General features: G+C 38.0%; 1 long non-coding RNA gene across 1 annotated transcript; it reads left to right on the top strand.

The window, feature by feature from the left end:
- Positions 1 to 8545: 8545 nt before the first annotated feature.
- LOC122033308 lies at positions 8546 to 10510 on the top strand. Its single transcript, XR_006126488.1, has 3 exons — positions 8546 to 8745; positions 10155 to 10345; positions 10455 to 10510. It is a non-coding gene; the product is annotated as an uncharacterized LOC122033308 (long non-coding RNA).
- Positions 10511 to 19850: the final 9340 nt, after the last annotated feature.

A 19850-nucleotide genomic window follows, 5' to 3' on the forward strand; every position in this document is an offset into this window, starting at 1 on the left:
GCTCCAGGGAACATATCGTATGGGACGTCGGAGTCTTCACACTGCAAAATTTTCATTATGATGGTGATGAGAGACTGGGTCAGCATTCCCTGCAGGTCCACATCCAATAATGCGGCTAAGTCGAGCTAGACCACGAGGCCCGCTTGGTAAAACAACATTAGAGCGGCGTCTTGCAAGACGGTCAAGTTCACATCACAGACGAGACGACACCCTCATGCGGGCTTGTTCCACCGGAAAAATACGTCTAGTCATGGGTGGACCACACCGTGCACACTTGCAAAAGCGCTGGACCACGGTCGCCTCCATGCTCGCCTGGGTTGCTGACCTCTCTGCGTGCCACTGGGCCATAGTCGCCTCCGTGCCTATGTGCGAGGTGTGCAAGACCACTGCTGGGGATGTGTCCGTGGTCTGCGCGGTCTCTGTGTTGGGTTGCCTGGCCATAGCCTCTCGCAAGGCCATGGACGCTATGATTGTTCACTCCCGCATGGCAACGAGCATCCTATTGGTACCCTGTGGTAGTTTTGATGTGATCAACTAAGTTAGGTTAGATCCTATTAGTGTTTAACCCTGTGTCTAAGTGTGCAGGAGATTAGGAGCACAGGAAGTTGAACGGAAGATGCGACTATCGAGAAGGACGACACGGGAGAGACCCGACAGGCTCGGTGTGTCTGAGGGACGAGGTGCTGCGGAAGAGTACACCGGCAGACGAGAAGGACACATGCAGCGGTCCAAGGGATGAGAATCTAGAGTGGAAGCCTACTCGAGGAGAAGGCCATAAAAAGGGTTCGGGTGAGCCCTATTCTAGTTGGTCGAAATCACCCAGGCAATCGAAGTGGCTAAAGAGCATAACATGGTTGTAAGTGTTGCTGGAGGCACCTTCAAAGGAAGTTAAAGGTGCCTCCGCACCTTCTGTGGAAGGCACCTTCTATGAACAATACGAAGGCGTCTTCCATCCCTAGGGAAATCACCTTCAACCAAGCAGATTTTATCATTGGCAGTGGATAAACTTTTATCCACTAGTGCCTTACTGGAGTCACCTTCCAGCCCTATAGAAGGCACCTTCCAACCTAAGATAAGATTTTCCAGGGGCTATAAAATGACCCCTGGAACTAGGAAATAGATACAACACTTGTAATTGAATCTTCTTGAGTTCTGTTCTATAATTGAGTGTGCAAATTGCTATAAAGAGGCTTCTCCGCCTGAAAGAGAGTTTTAGTATGATTTTAACTTCCTTAGATTAACAACCTCTCCGGTTGTAACCAAGTAAATTAATTGTGGCTATTTTATTTTATTTTATTTATTAATTCTGTTTTTGCAAGTGTTAGATTTAATTATGCTATCAAAGTTCGAGGAAGGTTCATTTTTGATTACATGGCTATTCTCCCCCTCTAGCCAGCCTCTACCGGGACCAACAAGTGGTATCAAAGTCAAGTTTTCTTCAGGAGGACTAACCACCAAATGAAGCACACAAGATGGCCAGATCAATCATCTACCAACCGAAGTTTGAGGGGGATTTTGCTAACTGGAGAAGAAGATGGTGTTATTTTTCAAAATTGATTTTGATTTGATTTTAATAATGGAATTTGGTTTTGTAGCACCTGAATGCAAAGAAAAATACCACTAGACCAAAAAGGAGCAGGTCGATTTTGTGGCAAATGGTAAAGCAGAGTTCCATCTGCTAAGCATTTTACCGTCATAAGAAATCAACCGGATCAGAGCCTACGAGTCTGTAAAGGAGCTCTGGGAGAAATTTCTGGAACTACACGAAGGAACTTCTAAGGTGAAACTCGCGAGACAGGATCTGCTCAGAAACCATATCAGCAACATCAAACTGGAAGAAGGCGAAACCGTTGCACACCTTCACTCAAGGATCAAGGAGCTCATCATTGGACTCACGAATCTTGGAGAAAAGGTAAGTAACCTAGATTCGCTAAGGTACGCTCTTAATGTATTCCGTAGGAATACTGAATGGGCATCATTAGTAAATTCTTATTATATATCTAAGGATCTAGATTCAACTACTTTAGAAGAATTATTTTCAACTTTTGAAGTCCATGAAACAAGATGTGTAGGTCCGAAGAAGGAGCATAACGTTGCCTTAAAAGCAAAGGTGGACGAACAAGATTCAGATTCTTCTCTCGATGATAATGAAACAACACTGATGGTACGTAAATTTAAAAAGTTATTTAAAACCAAAAGATTTAATCAAGTGCAGGGTAGAAAAAGAAGGATAAGATGCTACCACTGTTGGTTGCTACTTGGAATTCCGTTCTGTTTCCCCTGTACAAAAATTTATATAAGTACAGAACTTTTCCTAGCAGCCCATATGCTCTACAGAAGTTAAACTTGGATTGTAAACGAAACTCAACATTTTTAATCCAAGTTGTTCTTCAGAAGTTAAACTTGGATTGGAAACAAAACTTAACATTTTTACTCCAAGTTCAACTCATGTGTTCTTCAGAAGTTAAACCATATTACAGAAGTTGATTAAATATCTATTTCAAAGATTGGCTTCCAGGTTAAACATGGCGAGGCACTCGACCTTCTTGGGTATGGGATCATCCACCACTTCCTAGACAAAGCCTTTCAAAGAAATTGAATATTTAAACTTCTTACAGTAACCTTAGCTTTAACTATAGAGACCACAATAGAAACACAAAATCGAAATACAAAATTGATAGCCTATTGTGTTGGTATTTCAGGATCCATACAAAGAAAAATTAAACTAGTTCACCATGAAAATAATTAACTAGTTATACCTTTCTTTGTATCTTAAAGACCTCTTAATCTTCTGTTGTATTCCTCTCCTCTTCTTGGACGTCATGTGGGCGACGATCTACCAAGACGAAGACACCCGACCTTCTCCTTCTTTTCCAAGCTTTCGACCATCAAAGAATATAAAGTGAAGAGGCCTCCTCCTCCTTCTTCTTCTCCTCCAAGCAACCAGCCACAAGGTCAAGGTCCTTCTCCAAGTGTCGCCAACCCTTATGAAGAGGAAAGGGAAAAGAAGGGTCGGCCACCAAAGAAAATAAAAGAGAGAGAGCCTTGGTTGTTTTTTTAGAGATCATCCCCTCCTCCTCTTTAATAATATTTGCCAGTGGCTAATAAGGAAAGTTTTTAATAAAATTTCCTTTTATTTGCTATTGTAGATGGTTATAAAAAAGAAAAGATTTTAACAAAATTAAAATCTCTCTTTTAAACCATTGTAAATAGTTATAAAAGGAAAGATTATAACAAAATTTCATTTTAAACAAAATCTTTCTTTTATTCCTATAATGGTTGGTTACAAAAGATTAAAATCTCTCTTTTAACCATTGTAGATAACTACAAAAAAGGAAAGATTTTAACAAAATTAAAATATCTTTTTTAATCCATTGTAGAAAGCTATAAAAGGAAAGATTTTAACAAAATTTTATTTTCAACAAAACTTTCTTTTCTCTTCTTATATGGTCGGCCCCATGCTTGGGCACCAAGCATGGCTTGGCCGACCCACATCTTGGGCACCAAGAGGGCTTGGCCGGCCCCTTGCTTGGGCACCAAGCAAGGATATAGCCGACCCCTCATTTGGGTAAGAAGCAAAATCAAAACGAGTGAACGCGAGGCTTTATAGAGGCTACAACAGGGATCGAGAGGAGGAATTGGTTTTGGACTCCTGATGAACTTGAGCTTCCTGTGTTCGACCGAAACACCCAACTCAAGTTCATCAATAATAACTCATACCACTAAAGAGTTATTATTGAACTACCGCACCAATCCCATATTACATTATGGGCTCCTTCTTATCATGAGTGCATTAATCTCCCTGTGTTTAAGATATCGAATGTCCATTAATTAAATGAGTTACTGACAACTCACTTAATTAACATCTAGCTCCAAGAGTAGTACCACTCAACTTCATTGTCATGTCGAACTAAGTCCACCTGCAGGGTTTATATGACAATCCTTATGAGCTCCTCAAGGGAACATCATCAACCTAGATAATTAGGACACAATTTCCTTCTATAATCAACAACACACCATATAAATAATATTATTTTTCCAACTTATCGGGCCTATTGATTTAACGAAATAAATCTCACCCATTGATAAATTAAAGAAATTACTAAGTATATGCGTTTGTTATTATACTGGGATTAAGAGCACGAACATCCATGATAACAGAGGTTATGTTCTTTTATGCAGTCAGTATAAAATGAACAACCTCAAATAGTCTGGCTCAATACATACATAGTGTACTAGTGTAATTTTATAGTCAAAATAAACTAGTACCAAATTACACTACAACCATTCTAATGGTTTGTCCCAATCCATCTTGGTTGTGAGCTACTATTTATAATTTATAAAGAACTGATAACATGATCTTTTGTGTGACACCACATACCATGTTATCTACAATACAAATTAAATGAACAACTACATTTTACTAAATGCAGATATTTGACCAATGTGATTCTCATTTCAAAATAAATGTTTATACAAAAAGCTAGACTTTTAGTATACATCTTAACAACCACTGCAATGAAGAAGGGCATGTGAAAGATAACTTCCCTAAATTGAAAGACAACGACAAGAGCAAGAACAAGAAGCTGACCCAAGTGAACAAGTATAAGAATATAAAGGCGACGTGGGATGAAATATCATCTGAATCAGAAATTGAAGCCACCACCGAATTTGCACTAGTGGCAAGTCACCAAGAAGAAAAAAAATGAAGCAAGCTCATCCAAAATGAGCATCGATGAAGGGGGAGTGACATCAGAAGAAAGTAGTACTTCAAGGGGAGCTTTGAATCATGGGATCGACAAGGTAAGTCATGTATAGTCTCTTCCTCCTGACAAGTTATTTCAGTTTATAAAACTATTAACAAGAAATTGCTGTAAGTTAGAAAATGAAATTAAAGAATTGAAATCAACTCTAGCTAAATCTTGTCGATTAGAAGAATTTGATAAAATAAAAAATGAAAATGAAAGCTTGAAAAATGAAATAGAAAATTTTAAAAAAAATTTATGCTCAAATATTTAATATATTAGAAAATATAGTGGATTGAATTGATACCTTAAATACCATAAAGGCTAGATTAGGAAAATTTCACAAAAATACATACCTAAGAAATTTTTAATTAACCCAGTAGAAAGGAACCTATATTGGGTTCCAAAATCATATTTTGATTGAATGTTTTTAAATTATGTCTTTTAGAGAAAATTAATATTAAATTTTTTTAAGAAACTTTGTCTAGAAAGTGGTTGTTGTTCCAATATCTAAGAAGGTCTACTGCCTCGCCACAGCCTGAAAGTCAATTATTGGAATAAGTATTTAATTGATTAATTGTTAAGCATTTAGAAGTTATAAAAATACCTTAATTTTATGTTAAAAATTAATTAAATATTTTTTTAATTCTTATCTTTTTAAAATAGTTAGAAATTTTTTCACTAGTTTTATTATTTTTACTTTTAGACTTTTAAATGAACCCCATTTTTTATGTAATCAAAAGGGGGAGTAGAGAAGAATAGGTCTAGAGGGTACTTGTAAATTTTTTTCTTTCTTGCAAAAAGGTTAAAAAATTTTACTTGAAAATTTTTTTAGTAAATTTTTTTTTGTGTGTAAAAAATTTTTTCTAGCAAAATTTACTTAGAAAAATGTGTACTTGCAAATTTTTTTTACTTGCAAAAATTAGAAATTTTTTAATTACCCTAACTTAACTTGGGTTTGATCACATCAAAAAGGGGAAGATTGTTGGTACCTTGTGGTAGTTTTGATATGATTAACCAAGTCAGGTTAGGTCCTGTTGGTGTTTAACCCTGTGTCTAAGTGTGCAGGAGCTTAGGAGTATAGGAAGTCGAGCGAAAGACGTGGCTAGTGAGAAGGACGACACGAGAGAGAGCCAACCAGCTTAGTGCGTCTGAGGAACGATGTGCTGCAGAAGAGTACACTAACAGATGAGAATGATGCATGCGGCGGTCTGAGGGATGAGAAGCCAGAGCTGAAGCTTGCTCGAGGAGAAGGCCGGAAAAAGGGTTCGGGTGAGCCCTATTCCAGTTGGACAAAATCACCCAGGCGATCAGAGTGGCAAAAGAGCATAACGTGACTGTAAGCATTGCTGGAGGCGCCTTCAAAAGAAGTTGAAGGCACCTCCGCGCCTTCTGTGGAAGGAGCCTTCCATGGCTGGAAGGCGCCTTCTATAAATAGTACGAAGGCGCCTTCTAGCTCTATGGAAGGCACCTTCAACTAAACAGATTTTGCGGTTGGCAGTGGATAAACTTTTATCCACTAGCGCCTTGCTGGAGGTGCCTTCCAACCCTATGGAAGGTGCCTTCCAACCCAGGATACGATTTTCTAGGGCTACAAATGACCCCTGGATCTAGGAAATAGAATACAACACTTATAATTGAATCTTCTTGAATTTTGTTTTATAATTGAGTGTGCAAATTGCTGTAAAGAGGCTTCTCGACCTGAAGGAGAGTTTTAGTATGCTTTTAACTTCCTTGGATTAACAACCTCCCCGATTGCAACCAAGTAAATCAATTGTACCTCTTTTTTCTTTATTTAATTTCTTAATTCTGTTTATGCAAGTGTTAGATTTAATTACACTATAAAAGTTCAAGGAAGGTTCATTTTTATTGCAAGGCTATTCTCTCCCCTCCAGTCAGCCGCTACCGGGACCAACACGTCCGTGGCTTGCCAACCCGTATGACCACGGACTGTGCGACCTTGCGGGAGGCCATGGTTAGCACATTTGTGCACGTTTCCGTGGGTCGCGAGGCCTACATTGTTAGTTAGAGCCCTAGAGCCAATCATTTGATGATTGTTGTATGGACTCGTTGTATCATATTCTTGTATATAAATAAAGGTATTTGTTTATGGTTATTATGCTTACTTGTATTAGTGCCAAATAACTAAGTATAATAGCGTCCTTGAGTAGAAGGTTCTTACTTATATCAATCGATTGGTTGAATCGATAGTGAGATGATATAGGGAACACTACTCTTAATCATTCCTAGTCGAGTATTAACATTCACTACAAGAAATTTTAGATTTAATCACACCTAATAGACAACAGTTTTTCGAGAAACTGTTGTCTTTTTGCCATTTAACAACGGTTTTATTGAAAACCGTTGTTGTTCACCATAATTTTTTTTAAATGACAACGATTTTTAAAAAACTGTTGTCTAATGTATGTCAAAGACAACGTTTTTAAAAAACTGTTGTCTAATGTATGTCAAAGACAACGGTTTTAAAAAACTGTTGTCTTTTATCGTTGCTTACATGATAATATACAACAGTTTTATTAAACAGTTGTCTATTGAATGTTGTTGAATCCCAAAAAAATAATAGTTTTTTTTAACTTCACGAAAAAAAACTCACGAACAAAGAGTTTTTTTGTTCGCGTGAGGCTAGGTCACCACTGCCGATTCCCCTTTCCCCTCCTTCCCAACCCGATGCTGATCCTCGTCGCCTATCGACGCCGCGATACTTCTTCTCCCCGCATACATAACCACCAGCCAAGAGTTACTCAACGTCGACTGAGCCCTAACTCTTCCCCGACGCCGAAGCCACGAGGAAATCGATCGCGCTAGCACCAAGCGTCCACCGCCGGCTAAGGCTCTTCTCCACTGATCACTGGAGTCCATCCGGAGACTTCTCTTCTCCTAGAGTCGCCGACCCTGCATTGGTGGATCTCCGGTTAAGAGGGGTTTGAACCCTAGATCTAACCTCCTGTGGCGCCTCTCTACACATCGCAGCTTCGACGATCGAACCAGGTTTGCTCTAACCGATCTTTACTCTAGTGTTGGCATTGCCCTATTCCTCTGTCCCAACTCACCGCCACAATAACCTCCCGAGCCCTTGATAATTAGCATTTTGATATATTATTTCTACTCTTAATTTTCATGTTTTAATCCTTTCATATGATTAATTGTTGATTTTTATCATGTTTATTAAGTTGGATTTATATTATGAGTTTTGTTATAATTCTTCCTATTTTTATGGATTTCTACTTATAATTGTGCACTTTTATTTTCTAGGGATTGAGCTCAAGTTGATCCAAATTGAACCTAAAGACTTGAGTCAATGAGAAGTCCAATCTGAAGAAATTTGAGCCATTGGATCAAATCTGAAGCAAATTAAATGAAAGATTCAGATCTGATTAATTCTAACCGTGGTCAATCTGTGTAGATCTGGCGTGATCTGAGCCGCTCATCTTGATCTAGCCATCCGGACCATTCAATGGGTTTCAGTTGATCTCGACCGTTCACTCAAATTTGATCTCAGCCACTCCTTCAGATTTGGGTTGATTAGGACCGTCGGATCAGATTTGGGGGAATAAATCCACAAAGCAAGCATTTCTGATGGGGGGCATCGCATCTTCTCCCGTTTGGCTCCTTCTCACGCGACTGCCGTTTCTTCTCCTTCACCGACGGCCGGCGGCCACCTCCACTCAACCACCGCCGCCGGCCGGACACCATCTCCTTCCTTCTTCTATTCACACCGCAACCAAGGAATTTTGCCTCTACCGCTCAGTCTTCTCTCTGTTCGCGACGTCCTCTATGTTCGCGACATTTCTTCCTCGCGCGGGCTAGGGTTCGTGACAGATTCAACAGGCGACTTCATTCCTCCGAGTTCTGAGTTCGAGCAGCAACATCTTCTCCAGATTTGGTCAGCACAGCAGACTTCAATTCCAGCACTACTTCCTTCATCCGGACCAGATTTGGCCAGTCACAGCTCCACCTTTTCTTCCACAGCAGTCTTCAAGTTCGATCAGCAATTCTTCAACAGGTCTGGACAGCTTTTGTTTGTTGCAGTTTCTTCACTTGATTCGAATTGATAGTGATGTTTCTTTTAGTTGATTGTTTGATGCTTGTATTGAGTTGTTCTCCCTTGTTTTAGATTTGCACATACTCATGTCATTTCGATTTATGCTCATAAGGTGTTCGACAAAATGTTTCTTCCAACAGTAGGTTTAAATTCGTGCACTTTATTTCACTTAATGTTTGCTTGTCTTATCTTTTGCAATTGCTATAAGTTTTGTTCTTCATTTGAATGCAATTAGGCTAGGGTAGATTAGCTTTCTTTAATGCTCTAAGTTACATTCCATGCTTAGTTTCATTACATGCTTACTTTATGTTGTCTTTAATTTCCTTGCAATCATAGTTTAAGTTAGACTAGGTTTTCTTATTTGCATCATCTTTCATTTACTACGTAGGTTCATTTAATACTTTTCTCTTTCATTCCTTAGTTTAGTTCCGTTAATGGTGAAATTGTAGCGTAGAGTGACAATGCACTATGAGATCACTATTAATGGATAGATAGGATGTCTTTCATTAATTAGGATTAGGTTTCATACTTGCATTGCTCTTTTGTTCCTTAGGTTTAATTTCTTACTTGTTTGTTATTTCATATCGTAGTTCAAAATTCAAAACCCAAACCCCCAGTTTCATATCAAAAATCCAAAAGTCATAAACAATCCTGAAGTTATCATCCTATCATTACATTCCTTGGGAGACGACCCAAGTCATCTCTATACTACTTTAGTGTAGAGGGGTTTGGTAACTTTAATTGTAATTTGATAAGCTCCCGTAGCACAACACTCGAGCTTATCAGCCCTCCGAGAGAGATATCATATATGGCTCGAGGGTAAGTTGTTTTTAGTGCTAGATTTGTGTGGACTTGATTGTATACATTGTTTGGGATGTTGAGTTTGGTTGTGTGATCATTTATTACAGATCCGTCCGGCCAAAAAACATATGCCGCCTTCTCAACCGCCAGCCGCAACTCCCCCACCGCGCCCTCATCGAGAAGCGCCCTGACGCCTCCTCCACCGACGGCGAAGACGATCCCCTCCACTTCTCTGTGACTCTTCAACAGTCTTTATGCTGCCTATGCTAGAACTGATAACTTCCATTAAAATCAAATGATTTCTCCCTTTTGCAGTAACATCCATTTAGTTCTTCGCTTCTGACTGATTAATATCTTTCTAGTTCCTTTGCTTTTTGAATTTTGGTGTATATGCAAGATCCAATGATTTTAAATCACATTTTCATATTTGACTTAATGTGTAGTGTCCATCTCCATTCAGTCCCTTAGTAGATCAAGAATGTCATGCTATAGAATGTACCTCTTTTTTATTGGAGAAGATGATTCTATTTCCATTTTGATATCAGGTTCATAAGCAGGGTGTTGCACTTGGAAGATCTGTTGACTTGACAAAGTTTGATGGTTATGACCAATTGATCGATGAGTTAGATCAGCTATTTGAATTCAAAGGAGAATTGATGGCTCCAAATACAAATTGGATGATTGTATTTACTGATAATGAGGATGATATGATGCTTGTTGGAGATGACCCTTGGCAGTAAGCATGCTTCTACATTCCTAATGTTCTTCTCTTATGTATATATATCTTCCATTTTCTATGTATAAAGTGGATATGTTGACAACTGGTGTTGTATAATTTTCTGCAGGGAATTTTGTGCTATGGTCCGTCAGATTTTTATATACCCAAAAGAGGAGGTCCAGAAGATGGATTCAAGTATCTTGAACCCAAAAAATGAAGATTGTCCTAATATGAAAGAGAATGTCAAGGAAACAAAAGGCAGTCAATCTGCATCATCATCTAATGCAAAAAACTCATAGGCTTATTCTGTAATGTAAGTAGGAATCTCTTTTTGTTTAATATAAATTGCCATGATAATCATTTTATCCCATCATTTCCCAGGTTATTGAGATGTTTTATTTGAAAACTATGATAGGTTAGGTCCTTCTCCATTAATTCGACATTTGAAAGATAACTCCAACAGTTAATCCCCGAGTACTTCATACTCATATTACAGCTAGTCAAGTATTTATGCAACATGTTATCTGTCAATGAAAATTAAACTGCATCCTTTGCAAGAAAGACTGACAACTAGAAAAATAGTTCAATATCGTTACTAGTATTTCATGTTTGGAAATAGATTTAAGCGAGAAGTTTGCAAGCTGATGACATCTTTGCCATGTGCAATTCAATCTTTGTAGGATCTTGAAGCACAAATAAAGTGATTGTTTGTGCTTTATCTAAGTGATTGTTTGAACAGTTTTATAGCATGCATCTTGACAATTAATATAATTTTGAAGATCACTATCAAGGAAGAATGTTCAAAGGAAAGTAAAGGCTAAGGAGAAGATCACTTAATTAACTACACGGGTAGGTTTCCGTAAGAATTCAACTTTTTCTTGATCTATTCTTATGTAGTCCATGGTACACATTAAAGATTTCACTGTAGCTTATTTTCAGTATTCTAACATGTAAATTAATACACTTCTGTGGATCCTCCAAACAATCTAAGTTGTGATGGATTGATATCCCTTTATGTTCCAAACCTTTGTTTTTTTTTTGGAGCTTGTAATTTTCATTGCAAATAATCCATATGGTGTATGAATTACATTCAGTCCAGTATAAACTTAGCACTTTCGCTTCAGAGGCAATTTATGGGTTTTATTCTACAATCATGTTTACTAATTGATCAGATTGATTAAGAAGGGCGTTGGAGTAGCTTGGTAAATTTGTTTTGCTAGGTTATGATAAATTAGCATTCAGCAGAATAGATGTTTGGATTTCTTCTTCAAATCACACAGTAATATTTCTCGTCATTGGTGAAACAATCAATCCACTCTCATTATAACTTCCACAACAGAAAATTTTATGTGATTTGCCTACTACCAATGCAGTTTAACTAATTTTACATTGACTGAACAAGGTTGATTTTATTTAGGTATCAAACTCTCCCATTTGTTTTAGATATTACATGTCTTATTTGTTAATTTCTCCAAACAATTATTTCTCAATTTGTTAACAAGGAAACTCATGTTAGCATAGTCATGATCAGAGCCTAATTATAGTTTACAATTATCTGAGTGTTATTGATTAACTGTTCTGTCCTTTCTTCTGGTTCTTTTTTTTTTAAAATTTGTGCACTCATTTAGATGGTTTATTATTCTTGTTGTGATGAATTCAGGTCTAGTGAAAATACTGAAGAAGTATGACAAGAGAACAGGAGCACTTATCAGGCAGCCCTTCATCGAAAAGGTGCTGCAGTAGCCATTCTTTACAACTGATCTCCTATATATACAAACTCGTGAAGGAGTGTGTGGCTATGCTCGACCACCTCTTCCCCAGCAACAACCTGTCAATTTCAGCAGAATGCGATGGACAAAATGGAGTGTCAAAGCCGGCACAATCAGGTGGGAGGGTTCCGGAGTTGGAGGAGATTAAATATATGCAGAGCTTATACATGAAGAGCACCGTAGCAGCGCTGCGGTCCTTGAAACAGATTAGGAGCAAAAGTTCAACAGTCAAAACAGATTAGAAAATCTCGTGTTATATTGTTCTACCTTTGTTTTAATAGTGTTATCATTTTGTTGGTTGCTTATGAAATTTTATTGGTTGCTTATGAAATTTCTTCAGAATGTTATAGATATTATTTTTTAATGTTAGAAAATTGTATATTAAATTTTATTTTGAAATTTAGTATTTTGAATGATTTATAATATTGGAAAATTGTGTATTAATATTTTTTTATTTTTTATCTAAAAAAGACAACGATTTTTCACCGTTGTCGTAGATAGTTTAAAACTGTTGTTGAAGACCCTGTTATTAAAGGTAGACGCTCAAAGACAACGGTGAAAAACTATTGTCTTTGAAGGAAAAGACAACGGTTTTTCACCGTTGTAAACTGTTGTCTTTGCCTTCAAAGACAACGGTTAAAACTGTTGTCTTTGGGCACCCCTTTTAACAACACGGCCTTTAACAACAGTCCGAAAGGGGCTACGACAACGGTGAAAAACCGTTGTTGTTAGGCTTTTTTCTTGTAGTGATTCAGAGACAATGTTAATGCGACGAGACTAGCATGTAAGTCAACTCGATGACTTGATCTCACAAGTCATGGATATAGAGATATCAAGTTGACATATATAGAGAATGTATACTGAATGACCCGCCATGAGAAAGTGTTATGGATCGTTATATGAGTGCCATATACTTTCTCATGTGGCTATTAGTGTGACTACTAGTCTTGGACCTGAAGTCATCATGGTTCCCTACATAAGGAATTACGTACTTTAGCTTCGTCAAACGTCACCCGTAACTGGGTGGACTATAAAGGCGATTACTGGGTATGTAACAAATTATACGGAGGGATGTGAGTGATGTAGATGGGATCTATCCCTCCTATATGACGGGAGTGACATCGATATTCTTGATAGAGTGAGACCACGAAGTGCATGACCATGCCCAAATGAGTCAATATGAGATATTGAGCTCATTTGATTGAGTGAGTCTACTTGAGATTCAAGATTTAGATTGATTAGAGGATGACACGGTCTATGCCTCACATTGATCAATCTAGATGTCAAGGATAGAAGGACACTTGTCATATATTTTGAAGAGTCACAATTAGTAGTCACAAGGTGATGTTGGATTTCAACATTCTTATAACTTGGGTAGTAATGATGTGTTGCTAGATACCGCTCATTACTTATGCTTCTAAATGGGTTTAGGAGCATTGCCAACGTTATTAGAACCTATAGGGTCACACACAAAGGGCAATTAGATGGAGATTAGGTTCATTTGATGAACCTAAAGGATTAAGTTCATGTGATGAACCAAATTGGATTAAGAGCAATCCAAATTGAGCTAATTGAGTTGGACTCAATTTGGTTCATGTGTTAAGTGAGTCTAATTTGGACTTAGACTCATTTAATTAATTTAATTCAATGAATAGAGATTTATTAAATTAACCAAATTGAGCTAATGAATAGAGATTCATTAAAATTGACTTGAACCAATGGTTAGATTAGATCAACCAAGGGAGAGAAGTGGTCAAGTTTGACTTGACTTGAGAGGAAGATGAAGGGTCAAGTTTGACTTGACCATTTGTCACCTCATTGGTGAGTTGGCAAAGAGTGGGCCAATGATGATGCTCCACATCATCATGGTTGCTTAAGTGGGATGCCACCTCATGGGAGTTACCAAGAGTTGTGACTCTTGGCATTCCATGGAGGTTATAATCCCTCTTAATGTGGCCGGCCACATCAATTCAAGGGGTAAGTTTCATTTTGTGTTGAAACCTCCATCTTCTTCCTCATTCCTTGCTTCTTCTCTCCCTCTCCTCCTCCTTGGCCGAGACCTTCAAAGGTGCTAGCACACCTTTTGTTTGGTTTCTCCATCTCTTGCTTGTGTGGATACACATAGAGGAGTATCTACTTTGATACTTTCGAGATCCGGCGAACCGTTGATGAGCGGGATTAAGTGAAGGGCTTCGCATCAAGGGTAAATTCTTATCTTGTAAATCTAAAGTAGATCTAGGCTTAGAAAACTTGTACATGAAAGTTTTATGAAATTTTTATTTCTTTGCACGGATCCGGTGGCGGGGTTTCAGGGTTTCCGCAACGAAAAAAGTGATTTTTGCGGCTCGCTTTTTATAAGAGTGGTACCAGAGCAAGTTGCGAAGTGCGTATAAGTTTTATTTTGAATTTTATAAAATTATACAGATCTGTAAGTTTATGTGTTTTCATGATTTTTATAGATTTTATGGGTAATTTTCTCATAGAAGCGAAGCATAAGTGTTTAGACACTTGTAGGCTTCGACTACCGAGAAAATATTTCCGAAACGGCAAGGTTTCGCCCCAAATCATTTTGGGACAGTGGACTAAGGCGTTGTAGGATCACTTAGGAACACTCGCGATTGTTATATTGCGGGTAGGGGTGCTGCCCCTGACCCCGCAAGGGACTTCGTTCTGCGATTGCGCCCGAAAATCGCTAAACGGGACCGCCGAGAATTTTTACTCATAAAAATTGTAAAAAATGTAATAAAAATTATAGAAAATTATAGAAATTACATAATTTAGAATAATGTATTATTTTGTGATGGTCATGGCCCAAAAGACCCAATTTGATTGGATATTGTGTGTTGTAATTCATAATACGGCCTGCGTGCCATCATGTAATTGTGCGTGTTGTATATTTGATACGCGACCTGCGCGTCGTGCCTTTCTATTTATTTATTCCTATTGTAAATAGCTTAGACTCGAATGTAACTCGAGTTTCACCTTTTGTAATGTACAAAATTGAGGCGATGGAAGATATACTTGAGGCGGAGTTACAAGGAGGGTGCGAGCAACACGAGGTGGTCAAAGGAAGGAGCTTGAGAAGCTATTGACCTTAGGTTGACCATCCGATCTTCTCATTGGCTTGAGAAGATCGTAGTAGGGCCATGAATAATCACAAAAAGTTTAATTAATTGCTTGTGTGTGTATATGTGATGCATACTAGATTAGTAATTAATTAGTGCCTTAACGATTAGATTAGATCTAAGTCGCGCACATGATACACCTCCACGATTAGATTAGATCTAAATCGAGTATATGATACACATCATCGATTAGATTAGATCTCAATCGCGTCAACTCAAAATGCCTACCATGCCGTGATACCTATCACTACCTCGATCACATGTTGTTGTTGAATTTGCCAAAGCAGAGCAACACATATTATCTTGGTAGAGTACGGAGGGACAATCTTGGTCCCGCCTATCAACGCATGGGTGAGTACAACTCAATTAGATTGAGTAACTAGTTAACTCAATTGGATCGAGTTTAACTATAGACATTTTCCAATGGTTGGTAGATAGGTCAAAATCACGTTTATATTAACTCTTGGGCATATTAGCTAAAGCTAACTCGAGTTTTAATATAAATGCGGATCTTGATCCTATAAACAAGAGTTGCATAAAGATGTAATTGGTAATTAGTTACCTACCGATCATACTAAGTCTTGGGCGATTTAGCCAAAGCTAACTCAGGACATAGTATGATGTGGATCTTGTCCCACATGAATTATAGAATTCAGTGGGAGCATCATTTAATTAAAGGCCTAATTAGATGATTAATAGAATATGATATTTATTTATTTTCTGTATTTTTCTGTTGTAGATAACCATAACGTCAAATACAAACTCTTTCTCCCTGCGTTCCGTCCTTGAGAAGGACAAGCTCAACGGAGCTAATTTCTTGGACTGGTACAGGAATCTGAGAATCGTTCTCACACAAGAATGTAAACTGTACGTTCTAGAGCAGCCCATTCCGGAGGCACCTCCTGCCACTGCCACGCGAGTTGACCGTGATGCTTACAAGAAGCATCAAGATGACGCATTAGATGTGACATGTCTTATGTTCGTGACCATGAACTCTGAGCTTTAGAAGCAACACAAGTTGATGGCCGCTTATGATATGGTTGAACATCTTCGTCAACTATATCAAGGACAAGCGAGGCACGAGAGATTTGAGATGTCTAAGGCACTGTTTCAGTGCAAGATGCAAGATGGGACTCCCGTAGGCTCATATGTACTTAAAATGATTGGGTACATAGAAAACCTACAGAGGTTGGGATTCCCACTTGGCCAAGAGCTGGCCACTGATCTGATCTTGCAATCCTTGTCAGATAGCTATAATCAATTTGTTCTAAATTATAACATGAACAAAATTAACAAGCCACTGCCTGAGATGCTTAGCATGTTAAGAACTACTGAGCTCAACCTTAAGAAGGTTAAGCCCAACTCTATTTTGATGGTGCAAAAGGGAAAAGGCAAGGGCAAACCTAAAGGTAAGGGAAAGTCCCAAGCCAAGGGCAAAGGCAAGACACTGAAACCCAAAGGAGGGGTCGCCAAGGATGCTACCTGCTTCCACTGCGGTCAAATCGGACACTGGAAGAGGAACTGTAAAGTGTACCTGGAAGATCTTAAGAAGAAGAGAAGTGAGACTTTCACTTCAGGTATATATGTTATAGAAGTCAATCTGTCTATTTCTTCATCATGGGTATTAGATACCGGATGTGCTTCTCACATTTGTACTAATGTGCAGGCGCTGAGAAATAGCAGGGTAATGACAAAGGACGAGGTGGACCTACGAGTAGGCAATGGAGCACGGGTTGCTGCTGTTGCTGTAGGAACTTATCATCTATCTTTGCCCTCTGGGCTTGTATTAGAATTAAATGAATGTTGGTATGTGCCTGCTTTAACTAAGAACATCATATTAGTTTCTTGTTTGGACAAGAAAGGTTTTTCATTTATAATAAAGAACAAATGTTGTTCAGTTTATTTAAATGATATGTTCTATTGTAGTGCACCTCTGATGAATAGACTCTATATTCTAGACCTTGAGAGCCCTATCTATAACATAAGTACAAAGAGGTTCAAGTCAAATGACATGAACCAAACATATCTCTGGCACTATCGCTTAGGTCATATAAATGGCAAGCGCTTAATGCTCCAAAGCTTGATCTTCTTGTTTAAACTCCAATTCAAGCCCAACTTCGGTTTGAATAAATCCAAATCCAAGATCATTTGATGCCTACAAAATAAGAGTCAAATATTAGCATCAAATAACACCAAAAATAAGATAATTTACAATTAAGCTCAAGATAAATATAATGCATGATATGATGCAAATATAGGTTTAATCTATGAACATAACATCAAACCATACATGTATGAACCAAAATAATACAATAAAATCATGGTTATCAATGTGCAGATATAAAGAAGAAGTCGAAGTAGAACATTGCCTTAAAGGCAAAAATACACAAACCAAACTCTGAAACATCTCTCGATGATGATGATACGATATTCATGGTAAGGAAGTTCAAAAGTTTTTTTAAAAACCAATAAGTTCAATCAAGTGCAGGTCAAAAGAAGAAAAAGGAAAGTGAGGTGCTATCATTGTAATGAAGAAGGGCATGCCAAAGACAATTATCCAAGACTAAAGAACAAGGACAATAATAAGGACAAAAGATCAACCCAGAAGAAGCTCAAGAATCTAAAGGCAACATGGGATGAAACGTCGTCCCAAATCACCAAGAAGACGTAGCTTATGCTGGACTTGCACTGGTGGCAAGTCACCAAGAAGATGATGAAGCAAGCTCATTAGATATGAGAATCGAGAGCATCAATGAAGGGCGAGCAACGTCAGAAGAAAGCAACTCTACAGGAGGAGCATTAGATCATGAGATAAACAAGGTAAGTCAGATACTATCTCTATCTCCTGATAAATTATTTAAATTTATAAAAATTAAATAACTTTAGAGTAGTCATGATTCATCTGAATTGTTTAGTACTTAGGTTCCCATAATGATTTCTTAGATTAAATTTTGGTTACTGGATGACCTCAGATCATGTCAACTCATTTGAAAAAAAAATCAAAATCCCTATATTTGCATTATACTTGCATATGTGTTAGTGATACACTTTTAAAGCACAAAAAAAATATATGAATAAGAGATAAAAAAAATAGTTGTTGTGAGTGAAAACTAACAATTTACTCCTTTAAAACTGAGTTAGGTTACTGGAGAAATAAATATTATGTTTCTCTTGATTCCAAGTAGTCCTTTGAGACCTTGTGTAGTATAAGAAATATGAATCAAATGTATGGCAAGTAAGTGTCTATCACCAGGAATGCATGGAACTCAATTGGATGATGACTTAACTAGGATAGAAATTGAAACTTGAAAAGTTTGGGTCAATTATTGCACTATGCACAAGAGCTTATGCTTAGGTCATACTTAGATTACTCCACGATCATGAATGAAACTAGTTGATAGAGTTAGGCAAGTGCACTAGGGATTATAATGCATTATAGGAGCACATGAATTTAGATTGCGGTATTTCACTTGAGGACAAGCAAAGATTCAAGTCTAGGGGTGTGATGTGCGTAGATTATATACACTTTTATGCATATTTTGACGCACATTCACGTACTTTATTTGTACTTGATCTATGTATTTTTACACCTCTTATCTTTTTTTAGCATAATTACTCTTCTTTGTAGGAGATATGCTCTTTATGTATTTTCATGTTGACATGGTGTGCTTTCAGAGTGAAAATGACACTTGTAGAAAACTTAGAGAACAAATGAAGAAAAAAGGCCCGGTCGTGTGGAATCCACATAGTCATGTCACATGCCAGAGGAGGAGAAGGCACCAACCATGTGAACCCATACGGGCATGCTATAAGGTAAAGACAAAGCAAGCCCTGACTATGTGGAATCCTCACAGCCGTGTCATTGAAATAGAGAAGGAGCAGCACCTGACCATGTGGATTTCACATGGTTGTGCGGATTTTCCAGAACCAGAACCGACTATGGCCATATGAATTCCACATGATCGTGCCACTTGACTAGAGCCCAGGCAGACTATGGCCGTGTGGAATCCACACAGCTATGGCATGGGCCATGTCAGGCCCCTGCCTAGCTCTATTTAAGAGGAGTTCTTCCCCTTTTCAAGGGGAGGAAGGTTCTCCCCTTGGGAAGATCCAACTTAGACGAGATCTCGACTTCTTCAATGTTTTCTTGGACGATTTTGAAGCCAAATTTAGCGTCTCCATCTCTCTAGCAGCTTGGATTGGATCCCAAGACCACTCTTCGTATAGGATAAGCCTTCTTCCCTTCTCTTTCTTGAGTTTTGGTGATTTTGACTTAAATCTTTATATCTTTTGATTCTTTTCTCCTAGTTATGAAGTAGATATCTTATTATAGGATTAAGGGAGTAATTGTGATGTGAATTAATGTAAAACTCACAGATTTGTCAATTTCTTATCTATATGGCATTACTATGCCTTGTATATATTTAATCTTATACGTGTGTATTGTGCTTGAGCTTAATTTCTATATTTGATTGAATATTTGTGTAGAATTGCTAATCCCGTAGAGGGAATGCCCTACATTATATGACCGAGGGGCCCTAGTGATAAGGGTTTCCCTTTTCCAGACATCTAGGGTATTACCTTGAAAGGAGAGGCAATCCTTTACAAGGAAGTAGGGAATTAGATATA

Source organism: Zingiber officinale, chromosome 11B (genome assembly GCF_018446385.1).
Source record: "Zingiber officinale cultivar Zhangliang chromosome 11B, Zo_v1.1, whole genome shotgun sequence".
In the NCBI taxonomy this organism is placed as follows: Eukaryota; Viridiplantae; Streptophyta; class Magnoliopsida; order Zingiberales; family Zingiberaceae; genus Zingiber; species Zingiber officinale.